The following is a 13,057-nucleotide window of genomic DNA, read 5'->3' on the forward strand; positions in this document are numbered from 1 at the left end:
AGAACATGTAAACATTTGGTATTTCTAAACTCAGGACAAAATTTAGAAACTATTTAGCATGGGTGTTTTTTGGTGGTTGTATAGTTTTTTTTAATTTTTTCCTCATATTTTTTAAAAAAATTATAGTAAATTATAAGATATCATGACAATAATGGTATCTTTAGAAAGTCCATTTAATGGCGAGAAAAACGGTATATAATATGTGTGGGTACAGTAAATGAGTAAGAGGAAAATTACAGCTAAACACAAACAATGCAAAAATGTTAAAATAGCCTTGGTCCCAAACGGACAGAAAATAGAAAAGTGCTGTGGTCCTTAAGGGGTTAATGGAATTTGTATCAATTAATTAATTTTTTAGATTATTATTGTCAACATTGTTGTACTGAATTCTAGGTAAGTATTTATTGTTTTTATTTTAGGTTGGTTTATGGGAAAGGAGTCACGACCCCTAGAAGGCATTCATTTGAAACCTAGTTATGATTAAGGGAATCTAGTTTAATACATTTTGAGGTTCTGCTGCTAGATTGTTGTTTTTTTGTTTTTTTGTTTTGTTATATCCTTGAATATACCCTTATGCTTAGTGTTACAAGAGGTGCCGCAAATCCCAAAATGTATACTGATAAGAGGTGTTTCGTTTAATTTTTCTTTTCCTCTTTTTTATTTTTAGGACTGATGTGACCATTGTACAACTAGTCAACGTAGGTTGAATCACTGTTATGAATTTTGGAAACGGTCAGATGTGATGTTAATGTCTGATACGTATGTATTATGTATTGTTCATGTTTCATATGTATTCATTTCAATAAAAAAAAGATTAAAAAACAGACCATGCTGTGAGTGTCCAGTTGCATATTTAATGGAATGTTTATTGTGTATTTACAGTAATATACTGACATGTGCCAAATAAATGTAGGGAGATGCAAGAGAATAAATTAGGGTTAAGAGTTGTAAAGAAGTTTTGTCATTAGAGAAGTAATGGTGGCAGAAGGTGAATGAATAAATGTTAAGATCTATGGCTTAAAGTGTAAACCTGCATGATTCATATAGAATATGTCATTTTAAGACTTTTAAATTCACCTCTATTTTCAAATGTGCTTTGTTCTCTTGGTTGAAAAAGAATACACACATATTATACACCAGTGGGAGCTGGTTGCTGATTGGTACCTGCACACATTTGTCTCTTGTGATTGGCTAACTAGATGTGTTCATCTAGCTGCCAGTAGTCCAATGCTGTTCCTTCCACAAAGGATAACAACAAAGTGAAGCAAATTTGATAATAGTAAATTGGAAAGTTGTTTAACCCTTTGAGTGCTAATGACGGCTCTGAGCCATCGCAGAGTTTCCCACTCTGGTGCTAATGACGGCTCAGAGCCGTCACTAGCACTCTCCCACCTTGAGGGAGATCTGTGGGCTCCCACCCGCTCCTACCCCGGTGATCGTGCCTGTAGAGGGACAGGCATCGCCGGGGCTTCCCATTTTGCGTGGTGACGTCACGCGCAATAACGTGATGACGTCACCGCGCAACTTTATTTATACTTAACAAATTAAGTATAGGAGCAGGGGGCATGCTGCTAAGAAGCCTGTATCTCAGGCATCTAAGCAGCTACAGACCCCCAAGACACACCAATTGAAAGGTAATCGCCTAACCAACAGTGTAAGTATTGGGGGTCTGAAAAAAATAAAAAAAAAGTAAAATAAAAAATGTGCAAAAAATAAAAAAAACATTAAAAAGTCTTAGCACCCAGGTGGGAAAGTGCTTAGCACTCAAAGGGTTAAAATTGTATGTTCTATCTAAATCATGAAAGAAAAGTTTGAAGTTACCTGTCCCTTTAAGTGGACATAGAAAACAGGAGGTATTCAAGGACAGAACCTTATGAGACACTCAGAGAGGGGGAGTAGGTGAACTTATTAAATTACATCTAAAAATAGTAAACTTAAACTAGAGAGCAGCACCAGGCAGTAAAAACCTAATACTCTCAACAAAACAAAGGCCTGCAGATGAGCTTGTTGAAAACTCATTGCTGTAAACATACTATTAATAGGGATGGGTGAATGTTTCGCAATATTGGAAAAATTAAACAAGTTTTACCACATTTGTTTGTCTCTTTTGAATTTCAAATGTTTGATCAACATTCTATCATTTGTTTAATGTAATAGTATTTCTAATGCTTTATTTAAATATAATATTCTGTTAGAAAAAAATAGGAGCAGGAAAAAAAAAGATGTGCACAAAAATAAATGAACACAAAAATGACAGGGTGGGGTCTCGTGGACTCTCACCACCATGAAATAAATTAATTTATCAGTTAAGTATAAATTATGTTTTCTTTCATACAGGTGATGAGAGTCCATGATCCATTACATCTGGGAGCTAATACCCAAGCTGTGGATTCCACGAGTAATGAGAAATAAGGGCGGGATAAAAAGAACATATTTTTTCACCTTGAAACTAAATCCGCAACCCAAATAGAACCCAAAGAATAAGCAGGGTAGATATGAAAATATATTGACTGACAGGCACAAATCAAAATAGACCTGAGACCACTAACTGAAGGACTTTCCTATGAAAGGCTGCCCCAGAAAAAAACAAAATCATCAAAGTGGTAACATTTAGAAAAAGAATGCAAAAAAGACCAAGTAGCTGCTTTGCAAATTTGGGCAACAGAAGCCTCATTCTTATTGGCAGCTGATCAGGTAGAATAAAAAAGATCTTCAAATTTACAACATTTTATTAATCAAAGCTCTGATTAAAAAGTGTTATAAACCCCACTGGCAATCTAGATCTTTTCACAAGAATTTATTAGGATACATTTAAAAGCTTATTAAAAATAGGTTTTTCAGATTCACAAGAGTTTATGCAGTGCTTGACTGATATTCACCCCTTCACGAGATGTTCCTCTATGCATAACCCGACGTACGTCTCACTGCTTTGGGCGGCTTTTTCAAGGATACTTTGTCTGGGTCAGTCCTGGAGTTTTATAAGTCCATGTTTTTTATTATTGGTCAGTTTATTTAACTCTTTATTTAACAGAACTCAATAACAGTGTTATTATTATTCCACAAAACAGAAGGGAAAAGAGGAGATTAATAACAACATTACGACAATTTAAACAAATACATATGTTCATTTATTTAAGTGTATGTATGTGATTAAAGTGATGGTAAACCCAAGCATATGACAAACGATAGGATTTACCATCACTAAAATTAAACGCAACGCTGTTTTTTAAAAAATTATGAGAGAAACTCATGTTTATTTTTAGTGATGGTAAATCCTATCGTTTGTCATATGCTTGGGTTTACCATCACTTTAAATTTTTATAAAGAAATTCTTCACATAAAATGCTTTATATAAATGATTCTCTAAAAGAATATAAGTTGTTTATATTTTAAAATGTACTTTAAATTGTGAATAATAAAAAATATAATAAACTTTCTCTATAAATTTTTTCTCTGAAAAGTTCCAACTGAAGTTAGAGTCCGGAGTTGGAACTTTTTTTTTTTGGTTTCAAAAGTTTTTATTTTGTAATAGAAATGCAATGCAATCATATTCAACTTATTGTGTTTCCATACAACATGGAATTACAATACAGTATCGTAAGAGTGATGTTCTACAGTTTACAATTAAAACTAAAAATAACTGGGGGGCGGAGCCAGCTACTAGACAGTACAGACGTGTTTTCATGTAGCTCCTGGTTCTTAAGCAGTTTTATGGATTAACATATTAATTAAAAGCTTAAAACTTTCTCTTTCTCATATCCTGAAGACCTCAGATACATGCCTAATGCTGCACAGGAAACAGAAACGCACAATTTCTGCAGATATTTGAACAACATGTACCCCTAAGTGATGCCATGCGGTCCGGACCACCATGCAGCATACCGCATTCCTACTATAACCTCTAGTCAGCTTGACCTGCCAAAGATTATCAGCTATTCTGCAGTACCATGGAGGATCTTCATGAAATCAAAGCCCTGCTCATAGAATTACAGCTTCGAATGACGAGCCAATTTAATTGCTTGAGTAACGTCATACGATGCGGTTATGAGTATCAAGAGGCACCTACAGTGGTAATGGAGGAACGAGCAGATCTCCGGTTTCACCCACAGACTTCTCAAGCTCTACTTACTGTGAACCAGAATACTACGATACCGCCATACAAGATTTCGGTATCCTCCTCTCCTAGGATCCATCATGCACTAGGTGATACTGTCTGCTTTTGGGAAAGAGCAGGATCTCAGCTGCCTGGTGTGTCGCCATCTAAGTATGATAGCAGCCTTTTTGTCACCCCAAATGTGATGAGATCTGGTCTAAGCTCAGATTATTATGCGATCCCCCGCAACTTGGGCTCTAGCACTTACTCTCCCTGTTATCCTAAGTTTGCGACTAGTGTACTGTTTGTAGAGGAGGGGACGCTGCGCACACACGGCTCAGGGCCTGTTACCGGGCTTATCACACAGATTTGTTCAGCTCCCGTTCCAGATGACCGTACAGCTCCCGGGCTGACCTTCCCAGTGGCTCCTGGGTCTCTGGACCTTAGAACCGGAGTAGGGTATAGAATGCAAAAGTGTTCCTCAGTACTTACACCGCATGCTCTGCTCCTGTTGCCTACCAGATCTCACAGGAAGATCGCCATTGGAATCGGTTAGATACATGCTGCAAGTCTCTCTGCATTCTGAGCTGCTCTAGCAACTTAGACCTCTAAACCTAACTTATTGCCTTATTAGAAGAGCTCTTGCCAATCAGAGTGATATTTTTTTTTCTCTGGACTCTGGAATTGTATTTATTTGTTTAATTACTATGATGCCAGTAACTAGTTGACATCTCCCTTACAGGGCTCTTACAGTATACTTATGGCTTTTGGACCTGCTTCTTCGCAGCAAGTGTATGATTAGCCCCTGGTATTCAAGCCAATAATAGTCTAGATCTACTGGCAAACCTTATTATTAGATATATATAGCAAGATTTCTCTTGGCATATTCTATAATTGCTAATGACGATATGGTTAACATGTCTGATGTGGTGTTCTGACGTAGTATTTTATTTTGTACATATGGTTTCAATTTAACTTCGTTCTTCTGCTACTTCCTACTGGCAGTACTTGAAATCGTTATATTAATATTTAGTTATCGTTAACTTATAAATGTAACTTTAATATTTTCCACTTATTGAGAATGCACAATACTGATCCTTATTCTGGTGTGTTATGTTTTGTTGGATGCAGTTCCTATCGCTCTTTATCAGCTATTTGATAGTAATATGTATACCTATTACCTAAGGCTCAAAATAGCATTATATCTCCTTTAACAGCTAGCAACACTCTATAGACAGCTGTCTCTTGTTCTACCTCATAGGTCTTACTAATTTCATAACATTAACTTAGCTTAACATATACATATATTTTGGAATGCCCTATTGTAGATTTTTTTTTTTTTTTGTCCTAGAGTACTGGATTTGTTCCCTAGTGTAAGTGAGCTATTTACAGTCTGCGTAATATGGATCATGGTAATTGATAATTTCCCTGTTCTAGTGAAATATATACATTGCATTATGTGAAACGACCTGCATATCTTGCTTTCTAAGCTATTGAGTTATTATATTAAATATTACCACCTTTTTGTCTAGCTCTATATGAGCATAACCTTTATCTTTTTACTACAACACTCCCAGAACCATAAGTGAGTTGGCATGGATGTGGCCTACTGAACCTTAGTTAAATTCATGACCTCCCCAGACTCCATACAAACTGTTTATGTATCATACTAATATTGGGACTCCTGAAAATAGTATTTACCTCATTGGAGCCACTACACTCAACTTCCTTTAGCTGATATATGCACCCTTGTTCATATTCTCTTCACTTGACAACTAACTCAATACTCAGAAAACTCTTATGATAGCTCTTGTCTCACTTGGGCGTGTTTGAGCTCCAATACCTATAAAGCTTTCACTTCTTTTTTTAATGCTTAGCTTCTTCTTATGTGCTCATTGTATAGTAGGCTATGTATAAAGGTGTAAAGGATATACTATGGCAGATTTCAAATGTGAGTGTGGACTGTATATGGTCACCAATATAGTGCAGTGCATTTTGGTGAGTGGGTACAGTCTGTGTTTATATAGCTTAATACTACATACACTGTCAATGTAGGGTCTTATATTTTATATAATATATTCAGCTAGTTCATTCACAGAAGCTGGATTAGATGCATAGACTGTTCTTAACACTAATTGCTTCTCCCACCCAGGTTTATGTTTATGTGTATTTAGAAATTTTTACTGGACTACAGTCAACTCATTTATTTTAATTTAGCTACCACTTACGGGGCCTAGGATTACTTTACTTGCAATGTTTTTCGTTAATAACTGTCAAGGTACACTCTGAAGGTTTATAATGCATGAACATGTTCTGTTCCTATTATTGTATTGTTATCTTATTATATATATCGCTTCAGGAGGTTTTACTAATGTTCCTACATGGCCCCACATTTATCTCAATGTATATTGGTAATTTTTAAAGCTTCTATAATATAGAACTCAGATAGGGTGGATGCTCTAGAGCCTAGTTTATCACATACTTATATACACTTGGTATTAGAATGTCCCCATCTATTTAACCGCATGGCTATTATGCACTCTACTGAATATTAGCTTAAGGCTGATTAGTCTATCTGTTTTGCAGTTCTCCTTTTTATAATTTTAGCTATAGAGGTTGAATGTTTATGTGGTTGTTAACATTATATATATGTATTTTATACCTTATTACCCCTAGAAGGGGATGTTTGGGTAAGATTCTACTTCCATTATGTTTATTTACATATACTTGACCCCAAACACCCACCTGTCCACAAATCTGCTAAAATATTCCAAGCTTATCTAAATTTAACTCCCCCCTGTCCGGTACTAATAGAGACGACACACCATTCCACAAATATGATATCATTTAGACTATCTTCATGGCTTAGCACATTATGAGATATTCCCAACACTAGAGTCTTGCAATCGCTGTATAATCATTTTATAAGCTATAAACAGAAGCATATCTCCATATCTGTCCAGAGATAGTTTCATATGGCCATAGTGTTAAATCTCATACTACTTCTTTAGTCTAAACCAGGCTATCAGAATAATTTGTCCTCTTCAAGTACACTAGCTCCACTTAAATACATGTACTACTATATTTAAAGCTTTTTTGACTCCCACATATAGCCTATTAGCAAGGTAAGATTTAGATGGACTGATGGACACTATCCTTACCACATTTTTCCCACACTACAACTAGTATACTTTAGCCACCCTCCACAGTAAGTGTAGCTTACAAATTCTAGTATAGCAGGTTTTGGGGTTATTCTTACATCTAATATGTTTTGCACCCCCTTATCTATATTCAGCAGGATAGCTTCGCAGATTGACCTATAGACCCTTATAGCTCCATCATACAGTTGATGTGTCCCTTAGGTGTTGGTTAGCTTAATTTTTGCAGAAAATACTATTCTACAGGACGCTTGGTTACTCACTAGAGGCACCCGTGTCCTAACTCTTGTTCCCTGGACGGGGTTCATTACTCCATCTTAATTTATTTTCTAGGTAAGCCTGTTTACTGTTATTATATGAGTCTTATAAGTTGATGTATATATTTCACTCAGGCTAGACATGAGGGGTTCATGGATAGGTATGGGCGAAATATTTTCCAATTTAACTTATTTATGGTTGTATATTTTGCGTAACATTTTTCAGGCTTGAGCCATTTATTCCTATCTATTTCATGTATGCAGGGAAATTTCCCAATAATACTCCTACTGTCTATGTTTACTAGACTGGATTATTTGTAGTAGGTGAAAGCTCAAAGTATTTAAGATACCTATATTTCATATTAGCAGCTAGTAAGTTGACTTTATTCATTCCTAATTTATCTCCTGCTCATATTACTAGTACATAATAGTTGTCTTGATTGAGCCTCTCTCCTCCCTTTCCCACTGGTACTTATGCCTGCGGGTCATATCCCTTCTCCTTTTTTCCACATCGCCTATAGGTGGCACTCCCCTAGGAGAGGGGCTCATCCAGAGGTCCCCCAGGCCCCCCAGTCCCCAACTATTCTAACGTCCCCCCTCCACTTGATAATATATTATATACTTCCAGGCCCCCTCTATAGGATTACAAAGGCTTAGATTAGTGTGTTTTTGTTTATTTCAAGTAATAATACTCTAGTCCCACCTAAATTTGTTCCTGGTGAGGACATACTAACTGGCTCCGCCCCCCCCACCCCACCCTATTATATTTTGAGCGGCTCTCGCCCGCTGCATCCCTCTTCCCCATATAACTATAGAATCACCTCCTCCTTAGTCTTTCACTTATCTGAATACCCACCTTACTTCTTTTTGTATATAGCTAGGAGAGGACCATTTTTGCTTATATTACATTTGTTATACTCTAAAACAAACTGAAGTCTCTCTATGTGATAGCCCACAGTATATGGAAATGTTTGAGATACTGGAATACATTGTCTCCTAATTATGCTCTGTACACAATGTCTTGTGAATGCTGTGAGACATACTCTATACTCTGTATACTCTGTATTGGTTTTTTACTTCAATAAAAAATAATTAAAAAATAAATAAAAAAAATAACTCTGTATCTCTCTCTCTTTGACTTTTCTTTTGTCTTGCTTCTTTTTATTTATATGACTGAGATTGTGTTAGTAAGGTCACTGACCGCTAGAGGAGGGAGGGGGGTGGAAAAGAGGGGGGTGGGTCGGGAGGGGGTTCATTTCTCTTTTTTTTTCAAGTGTTTAGCATTGTTTCATGTATCTTTACTGGGCCTGTTCTAATATAATGGTATCTCTCTAACTGAAGTAGTAAGTGTACCTGATTACAATGTCTGGGGATGAGAACCTTCGCGCTGCTGATCATGATAAGTAAAAGTTTGTGTTTTGCCCTCTCTTTTATTTTGGGGAGGCTAGTAAATAGCAAAATCCTATGGTCTCTGGAAACCATGGACCCCAGTACTTCATTCATATGTGTAACATCTGTCCAGAAATCGTGGAGTTTGGGGCAATCCCACCAAGTATGGTGTATATTGCTTCCTCCAAGCAGCCCCTCCAGCACCTGCCTGAAGTGATGGATATATAAGTTTTAGTCTAGCTGGTGTCAAGTACCATCTCTATAAGAATTTGTAGTTTGTTTCTTGAATTTGTGCGGAAATGGAGGAGATTTGATTTTGGTATTGAAAAATATTTGGTTCCACGTTTTTAAAGTGCGGTCTGTGTTCAGTTCCTTTCCCCATGCTTTGATATATTCGGGTGTTTGATTTCTATCAGGTATTAAAAGTAGTTTGTAGAGAATTGATATTAGATGTGATGGAGTATGCTGTTTTACACATACTTTTTCAAATTCTGTTGTTTTTCTGAGCAGGGATTCTTTATGTTTGTGCGTGTTGACGTAGTGATGTATTTGCGCATGAGACAGTCAGTTAAGTGGTATGTCTGGGTCTGTATATTGTATTTCTGCAAGGCTCCTCAGCTTGTTTTGATGTGTTAGTTGAAGAAGTATGCCTGTCTTCATATGGTGTCCTGTTTGTTCATTTGATTTAGGGATATTTAGTGGTAAGGCTGGATTATTTTTATATGGTGTAACTGGGGAGGCGAGAGTGAATATGTGTGAAGAGGTACTTATTATTTTGTAAGAGTTCTTTCAGTAGCGGGTATTTATCTATTGTTTTCAATCTGTCTTGTTTTGGTATCCACGACAGTTGGCCTGGGTTGTTTGTACGTAATATGGATTTATCTATTTGGATCCAGTGTTTCTTTGGGTTGTTCGTACATCATTCCACAAGACGTTGTATTATTATAAACAAAAGGTGAGGCCGCACAACGATCCCAATAGAGAAAACAAAGGTTTATTGTTAAAATTAAAACCAGACAGTTTTGACTGCGTCGGTTGGACCTTTTTACGCCACACATTACAAAAATTTGGTATAGACAAATTTTTCATATCTAAGATCTTCGCTCTTTACATGGCCCCGGTGGCAAGGGTGAGGGTGAATGGCATCCTGTCAGAGCCATTTAATATTTCCAATGGGACCAGGCAGGGGTGCCCATTATCGCCTTTGTTATTTGCCTGCATGGTGGAGACTCTGGCATCAAAAATACGAAACAATGCAAACATTTCAGGCATCCAAATAAGAGAAACAGAGCATAAGACGCTGCTATATGCAGACGATATCCTTTTTTTCATGACCAATCCCCTAGTCTCGATTCAACAGCTACTAGGGGAATTAGATAGCTTCCACTCAGTTTCTAATTTTTTAGTTAATAAGAATAAATCCGAAATGTTAATCTTACAAAGTAATGACAATCTTACCACACACATACAGGAGATTTGCCCTTTCAAACTACAAAAGTCGAGTTTAAAATACCTGGGAGTTATGCTGGCCCCCTCTGTCCCGGAAATGTTCTCTCTCAACTATAAAACTTTACAGAGGTCCATCATTATAGACATGTCCTCGTGGAGGTCCCATAACATCACCTGGCTAGGTAGAATAAACACGATAAAAATGAACATCCTACCATGATTACTGTATCTATTCCAAACTCTACCCATCCCACTCCCCTCAACCTACCTGACGAATCTACAAAATACTATTTCTTTCATGTAATTAGCAAGAGTCCATGAGCTAGTGACGTATGGGATATACATTCCTACCAGGAGGGGCAAAGTTTCCCAAACCTCAAAATGCCTATAAATACACCCCTCACCACACCCACAAATCAGTTTTACAAACTTTGCCTCCTATGGAGGTGGTGAAGTAAGTTTGTGCTAGATTCTACGTTGATATGCGCTCCGCAGCAGGTTGGAGCCCGGTTTTCCTCTCAGCGTGCAGTGAATGTCAGAGGGATGTGAAGAGAGTATTGTCTATTTGAATTCAATGATCTCCTTCTACGGGGTCTATTTCATAGGTTCTCTGTTATCGGTTGTAGAGATTCATCTCTTACCTCCCTTTTCAGATCGACGATATACTCTTATATATACCATTACCTCTACTGATTCTCGTTTCAGTACTGGTTTGGCTTTCTACTACATGTAGATGAGTGTCCTGGGGTAAGTAAGTCTTATTTTCTGTGACACTCTAAGCTATGGTTGGGCACTTTTATATAAAGTTCTAAATAAATGTGTTCAAACATTTATTTGCCTTGATTCAGGATGTTCAACGTTCCTTATTTCAGACAGTCAGTTTCATATTTGGGATAATGCATATGAATAAATCAATTTTTTTCTTACCTTAAAATTTGACTTTTTCCCTGTGGGCTGTTAGGCTCGCGGGGGCTGAAAATGCTTCATTTTATTGCGTCATTCTTGGCGCAGACTTTTTTTTCTTTGTTTCCGGCGTCATACGTGTCGCCGGAAGTTGCGTCATTTTTTACGTTTTTTTGCGCCAAAAGTGTCGGCATCCCGGATGTGGCGTCATTTTTGGCGCCAAAAGCATTTAGGCGCCAAATAATGTGGGCGTCTTTTTTGGCGCTAAAAAATATGGGCGTCACTATTGTCTCCACATTATTTGAGTCTCTTTGTTTATTGCTTCTGGTTGCTAGAAGCTTGTTCACTGGTTCACTGAAACTGTCATTTAAGGAATTTGATCAATTTTGCTTTATATGTTGTTTTTTCTATTACATATTGCAAGATGTCCCAGTTTGACCCTGAGTCAGAAGATACTTCTGGAAAATCGCTGCCTAGTGCTGGTTCTACCAAAGTTAAGTGTATTTGCTGTAAACTTGTGGTATCTGTTCCTCCAGCTGTTGTTTGTAATGAATGTCATGACAAACTTGTTAATGCAGATAATATTTCCTTTAGTAATGTTACATTACCTGTTGTTGTTCCATCAACATCTAATACTCAGAGTGTTCCTGTTAACATAAGAGATTTTGTTTCTAAATCCATTAAGAAGGCTATGTCTGTTATTCCTCCTTCTAGTATACGTAAAAGGTCTTTTAAAACTTCTCATTTTTCAGATGAATTTTTAAATGAACATCATCATTCTGATTCTGATAATGATTCCTCTGGTTCAGAGGATTCTGGTTCAGAGGTTGATGCTGATAAATCTTCATATTTATTCAAAATGGAATTTATTCGTTCTTTACTTAAAGAAGTCTTAATTGCATTAGAAATAGAGGATTCTGGTCCTCTTGATACTAAATCTAAACGTTTAAATAAGGTTTTTAAATCTCCTGTAGTTATTCCAGAAGTTTTTCCTGTCCCTGATGCTATTTCTGAAGTAATCTCCAGGGAATGGAATAATTTGGGTAATTAATTTACTCCTTCTAAACGTTTTAAGCAATTATATCCTGTGCCATCTGACAGATTAGAGTTTTGGGACAAAATCCCTAAGGTTGATGGGGCTATCTCTACTCTTGCTAAACGTACTACTATTCCTACGGCAGGTAGTACTTCCTTTAAGGATCCTTTAGATAGGAAAATTGAATCCTTTCTAAGAAAAGCTTACTTATGTTCAGGTAATCTTCTTAGACCTGCTATATCTTTAGCGGATGTTGCTGCAGCTTCAACTTTTTGGTTAGAAGCTTTAGCGCAACAAGTAACAGATCATAATTCTCATAGCATTATTAATCTTCTTCAACATGCTAATAACTTTATTTGTGATGCCATCTTTGATATCATTAGGGTTGATGTCAGGTATATGTCTCTAACCATTTTAGCTAGAAGAGCTTTATGGCTTAAAACTTGGAATGCTGATATGTCTTCTAAGTCAACTTTGCTTTCCCTTTCTTTCCAGGGTAATAAATTATTTGGTTCACAGTTGGATTCTATTATCTCAACTGTTACTGGAGGGAAAGGAACTTTTTTACCACAGGATAAAAAATATAAAGGTAAATTTAGGTCTAATAATCGTTTTCGTTCCTTTCGTCACAATAAGGAACAAATGCCTGATCCTTCACCCGCAGGAGCGGTATCAGTTTGGAAACCATCTCCAGTCTGGAATAAATCCAAGCCTTTTAGAAAACCAAAGCCAGCTCCAAAGTCCACATGAAGGTGCGGCCCTCATTCCAGCC

This window comes from Bombina bombina, chromosome 6 (genome assembly GCF_027579735.1).
Source record: "Bombina bombina isolate aBomBom1 chromosome 6, aBomBom1.pri, whole genome shotgun sequence".
In the NCBI taxonomy this organism is placed as follows: Eukaryota; Metazoa; Chordata; class Amphibia; order Anura; family Bombinatoridae; genus Bombina; species Bombina bombina.